We start from the raw sequence: 14,937 nt of genomic DNA, 5'->3' as shown, positions 1-14,937 counted from the left end.
ACGGCGTTGCGGTAAGCCGCCATTTTCGGATCCTTGGCGTCGAAGTCTCCATTTATTTGAGATATTGTGAGGTTCGAATCCCCACGCACCTCTAGGCGTTGAATGCCCATGGAGACTGCCATCCGGAGACCATGTAACAGGGCCTCATATTCTGCTGCGTTGTTGGAGTCTGTGTATAGTATTTGGAGTACGTATTGGACTGTATCTCCGGTGGGGGATGTCAGGACGACACCAGCCCCCAGACCAGCCATCATTTTAGGGCCGTCAAAATGCATGATCCAATTGGAGTACACGCCGTACTCTTTAGGGAGTTCGGCTTCTGTCCATTCGGCGACGAAATCAGCCAGTACTTGTGACTTAATGGCTCACCGTGGTTTGTATATTGTGTTGAACGGGAGGAGCTCAATAGCCCATTTGGCAATCCGGCCCGTGGCATCACGGTTGTTTATTATGTCGTTGAGTGGTACTTCAGAGGCCACCGTAATTGAACACTCTTGAAAGTAGTGTCGTAGTTTCCGGGATGCCATGAAGACCGTGTATGCTATCTTTTGATAATGTGGGTACCGTGATTTGCATGGAGTGAGGATGGTGGATACATAGTATACTGGCTTTTGAAGTGGGAATTTATGTCCGTCCGTCTCTCGTTCGGCGACGAGCACTGCGCTTACAACTTGGTGTGTTGCCGCTATATATAACAGCATTGGTTCGCCGACATGTGGTGCAGCCAAGATTGGGTTGGTGGCCAACACGGCTTTTATTTCTTCTAATCCGCCCGTGGCCGCATCCGTCCACTCGAAGTGTTCGGTGCGTCGAAGAAGGCGATAAAGAGGTAGTGCCTTTTTTCCTAATCGGGAGATAAAGCGGCTTAAGGCAGCCACACATCCAGTTAGTTTCTGGATTTGCTTGAGGTCTGTTGGGATAGCCAACTGTGACAGACCTCTGATTTTAGCCGGATTTGCCTCAATTCCTCTATTGGAGACGATGAAGCCTAAGAGCTTTCCGGCGGGCACGCCAAAAGACGCATTTTTCCGGATTGAGCTTGATGTCGTATGTTCGGAGATTGTCGAACGTGAGCCTCAAGTCGTCTATTAAGGATTCGACATGTCTGGTTTTAATGACCACATCGTCTACGTATGCCTCCACTGTTTTGCCGATCTGTGTTTCCAAGCATGTCTGAATCATGCGTTGATAGGTTGCTCCGGCGTTTTTGAGCCCGAAAGGCATGGTGTTAAAACACAAGGGGCCGTATGGGGTGATAAATGCCGTTGCGGCCTGATTGGACTCCGCCATCTTAATTTGATGGTATCCGGAGTATGCGTCGAGGAAACACAATGAATCGTGTCCTGCAGTAGCGTCGATAATTTGGTCGATGCGGGGGAGGGGGAAGGGATCCTTGGGGCAAGCCTTGTTAAGGTCCTTGAAATCGACACATAGGCGCCAGGATTTGTCCTTCTTTGGTACCATCACCAGGTTTGCTAGCCAGTCCGGATGTTTTATTTCTCTGATGAATCCGGCCTCAAGTAACTTGGCTAGCTCTTCTCCCATGGCTTGTCGCTTAGGCTCGGAGAAACGCCGGAGAGTCTGCTTGACCGGCTTGAACCCCTTTAGAATGTTAAGGTTGTGCTTGGCCAGCCTGCGTGGGATTCCTGGCATGTCTGAAGGATGCCAAGCGAATATGTCCCAATTTTCGTGCAAGAACTCCCGCAATGCGGTGTCGGTTGTGGGGTCCAGTTGTGCCCTGATGGATGCTGTTTTTGTGGGGTCCGTTGGGTGGACCTGGAATTTGACTATTTCGTCCGCTGGTTTAAAAGAGGTGGACTTGGGTCTTTTGTCGAGTACCACGTCGTCCCTGTCCACTGTGGAGCGCAGCGCAGTTAGTTCTTCGGCCGCGAGGGCTTCGGATAACGCTTTGAGGGCTAGTGCGGCGGTTTTATTTTCGGCGCGGAGTGCTATGTCCGGATCACTAGCTAGAGTGGTGATTCCGTTGGGCCCGGGCATTTTGAGCTTCATGTACCCGTAATGGGGTATAGCTTGGAAGATCATGAATGCCTCCCGCCCTAAAAGGGCGTGGTATCCGCTACTGAACGGGGCCACTTGGAATGTGATTTCTTTGGACCTATAATTCTCCGGCGTGCCGAATACCACATCTAGTGTGATTTTTCTCGCACATCGTGCCTCCCGACTAGGGATGATTCCTCTGAAGGTCGTGCTGCTTTGCTTAATGCGGCTCTTGTCTATTTCCATTTTGTTAAGGGTCTCCTAGTAGATGAGGTTTAATCCACTACCACCGTCCATGAGCACTTTAGTAAGCCGGAAGCCGTCCACAATTGGACTAAGGACCAAGGCGGCTGGTGCTCGGGTTGTTCGGAGTTGCGGTTCGTCACTGGCATTGAAGGTTATAGCCGTGTCGTTCCAAGGATTTCTTGATGCGACGTGGCAGACTTCGGCAAGGCTGCGGAGTGCTCGCTTGCGCCTATTGTTTGAGGCGAAGGTCTCGAAGACTGTCAATACTGTATTGTTATTTTCCACTGGATGGTGCTCTACGGTATTGTTGATGAGGAGATCCTCACCGCTCTTGGCCACCTGCCGGAGTATCCAACATGCTCTAAGGCTGTGTGTTGGCATGGTATCCGGTGCGCTGTGAATTCTGCATGGCCCATTGAGCCATCCCTCCAATATAGTTCCACGCCCTATAGTGGGCTTTGGTTTCTTTGTGATTGGATCGGGTGACTTACGAGAGTATACCCTTTTAGTTCGGACGGGGGATCTAGTGAGATCCGGGGGATCCCAGAATTTTGCTTGGGTTTTCCAGGCGCTTTCCATCGCACAGTACTTCCGTACTATGGCCGCCAAGTCAGCAAAGTGTGTTATGTCACGACAACTTATGGCGTTGAGGATTCCCTTGTCCGTGCAATTTTTGCAAAAGAATGAAATTGCGTCTTCCTCGCGACAGTCCTTGACCTTGTTCTTTACAAGGAGGAATCTGGCCCAATAGTGATATACTATCTCTTGGGGCTCTTGTCTAATGTGGGAAAGATCACTTATGTCTGGGTGGGTGGGTAGATTTAGGTCCAAACCCTGACCCGATCTGGAACCCAGGGGCGGAGGAGCTTCCGAGCTTGGAAGTTCGGGCTCCGGGATCTTGCCCAATAGTTCTGGCCCCATGCCTGATTCTAAGTTCGAGGCTTGGGCCATGTCCTCCCGTGGATGGGTATCCGGCTCGGAGAGCTCGGGAATCCTGACATAGTTCATCCACAAAATAGAGGAAGAATCGCTACATTGCTCCTCCACCACCGCTATCTGATGGGTGACCGGCGGAGAGTTAATCTCCCTTTGGTCGGGTTTAAGCCCGATCCGATCATAGTCCGTAGCGACTCCCAGGGCGGCGATGCGATCCAAGAGCTCGTTCAAAGAAGAGAGCTCCATTGGGTCCATCTGCTCGGTGAATTCCGAGCCGACGTGGAGGCTGTTTTTGATGACCTGAGAAGTCATCGTCAGCGCGACGGCCGATCGGGCGGTCATGACGAAGCCACCTAATCAGAGAGTTTGGCCTGCAGCCAGGGCCCCCTAGAGGTAATGCTGTCCTTGACGACAAGGCGAGCCATCCAGCCTTATCGTGACGGCACAGTGGAACTCTCAATGAAAGCACCAATGTCGGTGTCAAAACCGGCGGATCTCGGGTAGGGGGTCCCGAACTGTGCGTCTAGGGCGGATGGTAACAGGAGGTGGGGGACACAATGTTTACCCAGGTTCGGGCCCTCTCGATGGAGGTAATACCCTACTTCCTGCTTGATTGATCTTGATGGTATGAGTATTACAAGAGTTGATCTACCACGAGATCGTAGAGGCTAAACCCTAGAAGCTAGCCTATGATTATGATTGTTCTTGTCCTACGGACTAAACCCTCCGGTTTATATAGACACCGGAGGGGGATAGGGTTACACAGAGTCGGTTACAAGGGAGGAGATCTACATATCTGTATTGCCAAGCTTGCCTTCCACGCAAAGGAGAGTCCCATCCGGACACGGGACGAAGTCTTCAATCTTGTATCTTCATAGTCCAACAGTCCGGCAGAAGTACATAGTCCGGCTGTCCGAGGACCCCCTAATCTAGGACTCCCTCAACGGCGGACCCAATTTCCACTGGAAGTTTCTTTCGACGTTGCTATCGAATGAGCAGAAATTTGTTCTTGCGTATAGTGACAGTTCTGGAGGAGGCTGATGATAACTTCAAGGCGAGGAAGGATTGTTGTGGGGAAGTTTCTTTCTCTCCTCCGCAGAGATGCACTGCTGCTCTCAGGATGCTTGCTTATGGGAAGGTCGCAGGTCAATTCGTTCGCTCGTGGCGGGGGAGTAAGTCAAAATAGAAAAAACTCACATTGGGTTGATATAGAAATCAGGATGGAAGAGAGTATGGTCCTGACGACCACGGTGCAATTTGCACGTACTATGGTCAAGGTGTTCGGAGCAGAGTACCTGAGAGGGCCAACTGTGGAGGACACAAAAAAACTGTTGGCAATTGGAGAAGCAAGAGGATTTCCAGATATGTTAGGTTCAGTTGATTGCATGCACTGGTAGTGGAAGAACCGCCCAAAAGGTTTGCGTGGGCAGTACCAAGGCTGCGTCAAAGAAGCCACCATCATACTTGAATTAGTGGCATCGGAGGACTTTGTATTTGGCATGCTTTCTTTGACACACCTGGGTCATGCAATGACATCAATGTGCTCCAACGATATCCTTTGTTCAAGAGACTTTGTGATAGAGAAGCTCCACCATGCAACTACTACCTTGCTGATGATATCTATCCTCCGTGGAAGCGTTGAATACCATATCAGCCCCCAAGGCAACAAACCAAGACGCTTTACAACAATGCAAGAGGCGGCTAGGAAGGAGGCATTTGGAGTGCTCCAAGCTCGTTGGGGGTATTGTTCGTGGAGCATCGATGATGTGGGAAGCAAAGACACTTTGTCGGCTCATGACACGTTGTGTAAATCTTGCATGTCATGATTGTCGAGGATGAGGGTGATGGGGCAGCACACAGGCATGATTTTGAGAAGTCCGGAACTCATGTCCGCCTCCCGGAACAAGAGGCAGAGAGCGTTTCCAACCTTTTGGATTGCATCGACAACTGCGATATCAACAAGTGCATATGCAACTTCTAAATGATGTTTTGGAGCATACATGGGTCCACACTGAAAATCAGCAAACTTTTCTTTTTAATTTATCAATTATACACTATGAACAATATTTATGTTTGGATTATGTTTGGATTATGTATTTTGAAGTATGAGTATTTTGTACTTTTGTGCATTGAATTATATTTGGCCGAGATGATCGACGTGCATGTGTTTGCATGTACTTGATGTTCCCAAAGTAGGGAATTGTGGTTGCAAAATGCATTATTTGAGGGTCGTGCGGTTACTGTGCGCAGGCGCGTTCGTGTGTATATAGGGACCCGAATTAGGCAATTCCGGTTGTAGATGCTCTAAGCATGATCATCTCTAGCAGATTCCTTTCCTAAAAATCCAAAAAAAAAATCAATTGAGAGATTCAACTTTTGCTCAAGTAGCAGATCACCTAGTAGTACGTAATCCTCTAAAAGTATTGTTTTGCTAATTCATCCAACCATTTTAAAATTTTACCACAACATATTGGTTCAATACTTAAGAGTTCAAGCACATACAATTCAAAAACAAAGAAAATTTACTATTCTCAAACATAACAATTCAAATTCAAACATAACACATAGTCCAAATGAACTAAGAATCAAAATAAACATGAGAAAAACATAAAAACCAAGTGCTATGAAGGCACCAATGGTGCTCAATTAGGTCTTCTTGAAGTCGGTTGTGAGTTTGACAATTCTCGATCTTTAGTGTGCTTGGAGGAAGGCGTCAATCCTATTTGGGTTATGTTTCAGCACCATTGGGTGACCATTGAAGAGATACCAAAAGTTATGATATGTCACCAACATATCTATAATTTTTTATTCTTTCATGCTATTATAGTATCAATCTTGGATATTTTATATGCTATTTCATATCAATTTTTTGGGAAAAAACTATTAACCTAGTGACCAGTGCCAGTTGCTGTTTTTCGCTTGTTTTTGGCTTTTCAGAAAATCAATATCAAACAGAGTCCAAACAGAGAAAAATATTTGGATTACTTTTTCACCAGAAGGGACCCACGAAGGTTTGGGGGAAGACCAGAAGAGTCACGAGGGAGCGACAAGCTCACCAGTCGCACCATTTGAGCTTGTGGGCCCTCGTGGCACCTCTTAACCTAATTCCTCCTTTATAAAATCTTAAATATTCCCAATATACCAGAGAGCCACCCGAAACATTTTTTCCACCGCCGCAAGCTTCTATTCTTTGGTGATCCCATTTGGAGGCCTTTTCCGGTACTCTGACGGAGGGGGAATCGATCATGGACGCCTTCTACATCATCCTTGCTGAAGGAAATATGCCCTAGAGGCAATAATAAAGTTATTATTTATTTCCTTATATCATGATAAATGTTTATTATTCATGCTAGAATTGTATTAACCGGAAACATAATACATGTGTGAATACATAGACAAACATAGTGTCACTAGTATGCCTCTACTTGACTAGCTCGTTGATCAAAGATGGTTATGTTTCCTAGCCATAGACATGAGTTGTCATTTGATTAACGGGATCACATCATTAGGAGAATGATGTGATTGAGTTGACCCATTCCGTTAGCTTAGCACTCGATCGTTTAGTATGTTGTTATTGCTTTCTTCATGACTTATACATGTTCCTATGACTATGAGATTATGCAACTCCCGTTTACCGGAGGAACACTTTGTGTGCTACCAAACGTCACAACGTAACTGGATGATTATAAAGGTGCTCTACAGGTGTCTCCGAAGGTACTTGTTGGGTTGGCATATTTCAAGATTAGGATTTGTCACTCCGATTGTCGGAGAGGTATCTCTGGGCCCTCTCGGTAATGCACATCACTTAAGCCTTGCAAGCATTGCAACTAATGAGTTTGTTGCGAGATGATGTATTACGGAACGAGTAAAGAGACTTGCCAATAACGAGATTGAACTAGGTATTAAGATACCGACGATCGAATCTCGGGCAAGTAACATACCGATGACAAAGGGAACAACGTATGTTGTTATGCGGTTTGACCGATAAAGATCTTCGTAGAATATGTGGGAGCCAATATGGGCATCCAGGTCCCGCTATTGGGTATTGACCGGAGACGTGTCTCGGTCATGTCTACATAGTTCTCGAACCCGTAGGGTCCGCACGCTTAACGTTACGATGATAGTTTTATTATGAGTTTATGAGTTTTGATGTACCGAAGGAGTTCGGAGTCCCGGATGAGATCGGGGACATGACGAGGAGTCTCGAAATGGTCGAGACGTAAAGATCGATATATTGGACGACTATATTCGTGTTGGAAATATGCCCTAGAGGAAATAATAAATGGTTATTATTATATTTCTTTGTTCATGGTAATTGTCTATTATTCATGCTATAATTGTATTGTCCGGAAATCGTAATACATGTGTGAATACATAGACCACAACGTGTCCCTAGTAAGCTTCTAGTTGACTAGCTCGTTGATCAACAGATAGTCATGGTTTCCTGACTATGGACATTGGATGTCATTGATAACGGGATCACATCATTAGGAGAATGATGTGATGGACAGGACCCAATCCTAAGCATAGCATAAAAGATCGTGTAGTTTCGTTTGCTAGAGCTTTTCCAATGTCAAGTATCTTTTCCTTAGACCATGAGATCGTACAACTCCCGGATACCGTAGGAGTGCTTTGGGTGTGCCAAACGTCACAACGTAACTGGGTGACTATAAAGGTGCACTACGGGTATCTCCGAAAGTGTCTGTTGGGTTGGCACGGATCGAGAATGGGATTTGTCACTCCGTGTGACGGAGAGGTATCTCTGGGCCCACTCGGTAATGCATCATCATAATGAGCTCTATGTGACTAAGGCGTTAGTCACGGGATCATGCATTGCGTTACGAGTAAAGAGACTTGCCGGTAACGAGATTGAACAAGGTATTGGGATACCGACGATCGAATCTCGGGCAAGTAACATACCGATTGACAAAGGGAATTGCATACGGGATTGATTGAATCCTCGACACCGTGGTTCATCCGATGAGATCATCGTGGAACATGTGGGAGCCAACATGGGTATCCAGATCCCGCTGTTGGTTATTGACCGGAGAGGCGTCTCGGTCATGTCTGCATGTCTCCCGAACCCGTAGGGTCTACACACTTAAGGTTCGGTGACGCTAGGGTTGTAGGGATATGTGTATGCGGAAACCCGAAAGTTGTTTGGAGTCCCGGATGAGATCCCGGACGTCACGAGAGGTTCCGGAATGGTCTGGAGGTGAAGAATTATATATAGGAAGTCAAGTTTCGGCCACCGGGAAAGTTTCGGGGGTTACCGGTATTGTACCGGGACCACCGGAAGGGTCCCGGGGGTCCACCGGGTGGGGCCACCTATCCCGGAGGGCCCCGTGGGCTGAAAGTGGAAGGGAACCAACCCTTAGTGGGCTGGGGCGCCCCCCTTGGGCCTCCCCCCCATGCGCCTAGGGTTGGGAACCCTAGGGTGGGGGGCTTCCCCCTTGCCTTGGGGGGCAAGGCAACCCCTTCCCCCCCTTTGGCCGCCCCCCCCCCATGAGATCCCATCTCTAAGGACGGCGCCCCCCCAGGGGGGCTATATAAAGGGGGGAGGGAGGGCAGCAATAAGACAGCCTTGGGCGCCTCCCTCCTCCCCTGCAACACCTCTCCGTCTCGCAGAAGCTCGGCGAAGCCCTGCCGAGACCCGCTACATCCACCACCACGCCGTCGTGCTGCTGGATCTCCATCAACCTCTCCTTCCCCCTTGCTGGATCAAGAAGGAGGAGACGTCGCTGCACCGTACGTGTGTTGAACGCGGAGGTGCCGTCCGTTCGGCACTCGGTCATCGGTGATTTGGATCACGGCGAGTACGACTCCGTCATCCACGTTCATTGGAACGCTTCCGCTCGCGATCTACAAGGGTATGTAGATGCACTCCCTTCCCCTCGTTGCTAGTATACTCCATAGATGCATCTTGGTGAGCGTAGGAAAATTTTAAAATTATGCTACGATTCCCAACAGTGGCATCATGAGCCAGGCCTATGCGTAGTTACTATGCACGAGTAGAACACAAAGCAGTTGTGGGCGTTGATGTTGCCAATTCTTCTTGCCGCTACTAGTCTTTTCTTGTTTCGGTGGTATTGTAGGATGAAGCGGCCCGGACCGACCTTACACGTACGCTTACGTGAGACAGGTTCCACCGATTGACATGCACTAGTTGCATAAGGTGGCTAGCGGGTGTCTGTCTCTCCTACTTTAGTCGGAACGGATTCGATGAAAAGGGTCCTTATGAAGGGTAAATAGAAATTGGCAAATCACGTTGTGGTCATACGTAGGTAAGAAACGTTCTTGCTAGAAACCTACAAACCACGTAAAAACTTGCAACAACAATTAGAGGACGTCTAACTTGTTTTTGCAGCATGTGTTATGTGATGTGATATGGCCAGAAGATGTGATGAATGATATATGTGATGTATGAGATTGATCATATTCTTGTAACAGGAATCACGACTTGCATGTCGATGAGTATGACAACCGGTAGGAGCCATAGGAGTTGTCTTTATTATTTTGCATGACCTGCGTGTCATTGAATAACGCCATGTAAATTACTTTACTTTGTTGCTAAACGCGTTAGCCATAGAAGTAGAAGTAATCGTTGGCGTGACGACTTCATGAAGACACAATGATGGAGATCATGGTGTCATGCCGGTGACGAAGATGATCATGGTGCCCCGAAGATGGAGATCAAAGGAGCATAATGATATTGGCCATATCATGTCACTATTTGATTGCATGTGATGTTTATCATGTTTTTGCATCTTATTTGCTTAGAACGACGGTAGTAAGTAAGATGATCCCTTATGATAATTTCAAGAAAGTGTTTCACCCTAACTGTGCACCGTTGCGAAGGTTCGTTGTTTCGAAGCACCACGTGATGATCGGGTGTGATAGATTCTAACGTTCGAATACAACGGGTGTTGACGAGCCTAGCATGTACAGACATGGCCTCGGAACACACGCAATACACTTAGGTTGACTTGACGAGCCTAGCATGTACAGACATGGCCTCGGAACACGGAGGACCGAAAGGTCGAGCATGAGTCGTATAGAAGATACGATCAACATGGAGATGTTCACCGATCTTGACTAGTCCGTCTCACGTGATGATCGGACACGGCCTAGTTAACTCGGATCATGTTTCACTTAGATGACTAGAGGGATGTCTATCTGAGTGGGAGTTCATTGAGTAATTTGATTAGATGAACTTAATTATCATGAACTTAGTCTAAAATCTTTACACTATGTATTGTAGATCAAATGGCCAACGTTGTCCTCAATTTCAACGCGTTCCTAGAGAAAACCAAGCTGAAAGATGATGGCAGCAACTATACGGACTGGGTCCGGAACCTGAGGATCATCCTCATAGTAGCCAAGAAAGATTATGTCCTAGAAGCACCGCTAGGTGAAGCACCAATCCCACAAAACCAAGACGTTATGAACGCTTGGCAGCAGCGTGCTGATGATTACTCCCTCGTTCAGTGCGGCATGCTTTACAGCCTAGAACCGGGTCTCCAAAAGCGTTTTGAGAAACATGGAGCATATGAGATGTTCGAGGAGCTGAAATTGGTTTTCCAAGATCATGCCCGGGTCGAGAGATATGATGTCTCCGACAAGTTCTTCAACTGTAAAATGGAGGAGAACAGTTCTGTTAGTGAGCACATACTCAGAATGTCTGGGTTGCATAACCGCTTATCTCAGCTGGGAGTCAATCTCCCGGATGACGCGGTCATTGACAGAATCCTCCAGTCGCTTCCACCAAGCTACAGGAGCTTTGTGATGAACTACAATATGCAGGGGATGGAAAAGACCATTCCTGAGGTATATTCAATGCTGAAATCAGCGGAAGGGGAGATCAGAAAAGAACATCAAGTGTTGATAGTGAATAAAACCACTAAGTTCAAGAAGGGCAAGGGTAAGAAGAACTTCAAGAAGGACGGCAAGGGAGTTGCCGCGCCCGGTAAACCAGTTACTGGGAAGAAGTCAAAGAATGGACCCAAGCCCGAGACTGAGTGCTTTTATTGCAAGGGAAGTGGTCACTGGAAGCGGAACTGCCCCAAATACTTAGCGGACAAGAAGAAGGCCGGCAACACCAAAGGTATATGTGATATACAAGTTATTGATGTGTACCTTACCAGTACTCGTAGTAGCTGCTGGGTATTTGATACCGGTGCGGTTGCTCATATTTGTAACTCAAAACAGGAACTACGGAATAAATGGAGACTGGCGAAGGACGAGGTGACGATGCGCGTCGGGAATGGTTCCAAGGTCGATGTGATCGCCGTCGGCACGCTACCTCTGCATCTACCCACGGGATTAGTTTTAAACCTCAATAATTGTTATTTAGTGCCAGCTTTGAGCATGAACATTGTATCTGGATCTCGTTTAATTCGAGATGGCTACTCATTTAAATCCGAGAATAATGGTTGTTCTATTTATTTAAGAGATATGTTTTATGGTCATGCCCTGCTGGTCAATGGTTTATTTTTGATGAATCTCGAACGTGATGTTACACATGTTCATAGTGTGAATACCAAAAGATGTAAAGTTGATAATGATAGTCCCACATACTTGTGGCACTGCCGCCTTGGTCACATTGGTGTCAAGCGCATGAAGAAGCTCCATGCAGATGGACTTTTGGAGTCTCTTGATTACGAATCATTTGACACGTGCGAACCATGCCTCATGGGTAAGATGACCAAGACTCCGTTCTCCGGAACAATGGAGCGAGCAACCAACTTATTGGAAATCATACATACCGATGTGTGTGGTCCAATGAGTGTTGAGGCTCGCGGAGGATATCGTTATGTTCTCACTCTCACTGATGATTTAAGTAGATATGGGTATGTCTACCTAATGAAACACAAGTCTGAAACCTTTGAAAAGTTCAAGGAATTTCAGAGTGAAGTTGAGAATCAACGTGACAGGAAAATAAAATTCTTACGATCAGATCGTGGTGGAGAATATTTAAGTCACGAATTTGGTACACACTTAAGGAAATGTGGAATAGTTTCACAACTCACGCCGCCTGGAACACCTCAGAGAAATGGTGTGTCTGAACGTCGTAATCGCACTCTATTGGATATGGTGCGATCTATGATGTCTCTTACTGATTTACCGCTCTTATTTTGGGGCTATGCTTTAGAGACTGCCGCATTCACTTTAAATAGGGCTCCGTCGAAATCCGTTGAGACGACACCGTATGAATTATGGTTTGGGAAGAAACCTAAGCTGTCGTTTCTAAAAGTTTGGGGATGCGATGCTTATGTCAAGAAACTTCAACCTGAAAAGCTTGAACCCAAGTCGGAAAAATGCGTCTTCATAGGATACCCTAAGGAAACTATTGGGTATACCTTCTACCTCAGATCCGAAGGCAAGATCTTCGTTGCCAAGAACGGGTCCTTTCTGGAGAAGGAGTTTCTCTCGAAAGAATTGAGTGGGAGGAAAGTGGAACTTGATGAGATGATAGTCACCCCTTCCGAACCGGAAAGTAGCGCAGCGCGGGAAAAATGTTCCTGTGGTGCCTACACCGACTGGGGAGGAAGTTAATGATGATGATCATGAAGCTTCGGATCAAGTTACTGAACTTCGTAGGTCCACAAGGACACGTTCCGCACCAGAATGGTACGGCAACCCTATCCTGGAAATCATGTTGTTAGACAATGGTGAACCTTCGAACTATGAAGAAGCGATGGCGGGCCCGGATTCCGACAAATGGCTAGAAGCCATGAAATCCGAGATAGAATCCATGTATGAAAACAAAGTATGGACTTTGACTGACTTGCCCGATGAGCGGCGAGCCATAGAAAACAAATGGATCTTTAAGAAGAAGACGGACGCAGATGGTAATGTGACCATCTACAAAGCTCGACTTGTCGCTAAGGGTTATCGACAAGTTCAAGGGGTTGACTACGATGAGACTTTCTCACCCGTAGCGAAGCTGAAGTCCGTCCGAATAATGTTAGCAATTGCCGCATACTATGATTATGAGATATGGCAGATGGATGTCAAAACGGCATTCCTTAACGGCTTCCTTAAGGAAGAGTTGTATATGATACAGCCGGAAGGTTTTGTCGATCCTAAGAATGCTAACAAAGTATGCAAGCTCCAGCGCTCAATCTATGGGCTGGTGCAAGCATCTCGGAGTTGGAACATTCGCTTTGATGAGATGATCAAAGCGTTTGGGTTTACACAGACTTATGGAGAAGCCTGTGTTTACAAGAAAGTGAGTGGGAGCTCTGTAGCATTTCTCATATTATATGTGGATGACATACTATTGATGGGAAATGATATAGAATTCTTGTAAAGTATAAAGGCCTATTTGAATAAGTGTTTTTCAATGAAGGACCTTGGAGAAGCTGCTTATATATTAGGCATCAAGATCTATAGAGATAGATCAAGACGCCTCATTGGTCTTTCACAGAGTACATACCTTGACAAGATATTGAAGAAGTTCAATATGGATCAGTCCAAGAAGGGGTTCTTGCCTGTATTGCAAGGTGTGCAATTGAGCACGGCTCAATGCCCGACCACGGCAGAAGATATAGAAAAGATGAGTGTCATCCCCTATGCCTCGGCCATAGGGTCTATTATGTATGCCATGCTGTGTACCAGACCTGATGTAAACCTTGCCGTAAGTTTGGTAGGAAGGTACCAAAGTAATCCCGGCATGGAACACTGGACAGCGGTCAAGAATATCCTGAAGTACCTGAAGAGGACTAAGGATATGTTTCTCGTTTATGGAGGTGACGAAGAGCTCGTCGTAAAGGGTTACGTCGACGCTAGCTTCGACACAAATCCGGATGACTCGAAGTCACAAACCGGATACGTGTATATTTTGAATGGAGGAGCAGTAAGCTGGTGCAGTTGCAAGCAAAGCGTCGTGGCGGGATCTACATGTGAAGCGGAGTACATGGCAGCCTCGGAGGCAGCACAGGAAGCAGTCTGGATGAAGGAGTTCATTACCGACCTAGGGGTGATTCCCAATGCGTCGGGCCCGATGACTCTCTTCTGTGACAACACTGGAGCTATTGCCCTTGCGAAGGAGCCCAGGTTTCACAGGAAGACCAGCCATATCAAGCGTCGCTTCAACTCCATTCGTGAAAGTGTTCAAAATGGAGACATAGATATTTGTAAAGTACATACGGAATTGAATGTGGCAGATCCGTTGACTAAACCTCTCCCTAGAGCAAAACATGATCAACACCAGGACGCAATGGGTGTTCGATTCATCACAATGTAACTAGATTATTGACTCTAGTGCAAGTGGGAGACTGTTGGAAATATGCCCTAGAGGCAATAATAAATGGTTATTATTATATTTCTTTGTTCATGGTAATTGTCTATTATTCATGCTATAATTGTATTGCCCGGAAATCGTAATACATGTGTGAATACATAGACCACAACGTGTCCCTAGTAAGCCTCTAGTTGACTAGCTTGTTGATCAACAGATAGTCATGGTTTCCTGACTATGGACATTGTATGTCATTGATAAGGGGATCACATCATTAGGAGAATGATGTGATGGACAGGACCCAATCCTAAGCATAGCATAAAAGATCGTGTAGTTTCGTTTGCTAGAGCTTTTCCAATGTCAAGTATCTTTTCCTTAGATCATGAGATCGTACAACTCCCGGATACCGTAGGAGTGCTTTGGGTGTGCCAAACGTCACAACGTAACTGGGTGACTATAAAGGTGCACTACGGGTATCTCCGAAAGTGTCTGTTGGGTTGGCACGGATCGAGAAT

Source organism: Aegilops tauschii, chromosome 4 (genome assembly GCF_002575655.3).
Source record: "Aegilops tauschii subsp. strangulata cultivar AL8/78 chromosome 4, Aet v6.0, whole genome shotgun sequence".
Classification (NCBI taxonomy): domain Eukaryota; kingdom Viridiplantae; phylum Streptophyta; class Magnoliopsida; order Poales; family Poaceae; genus Aegilops; species Aegilops tauschii.
The sequence above is the reverse complement of the archived record's forward strand: the minus strand, read 5'-3'. Positions refer to the sequence as shown.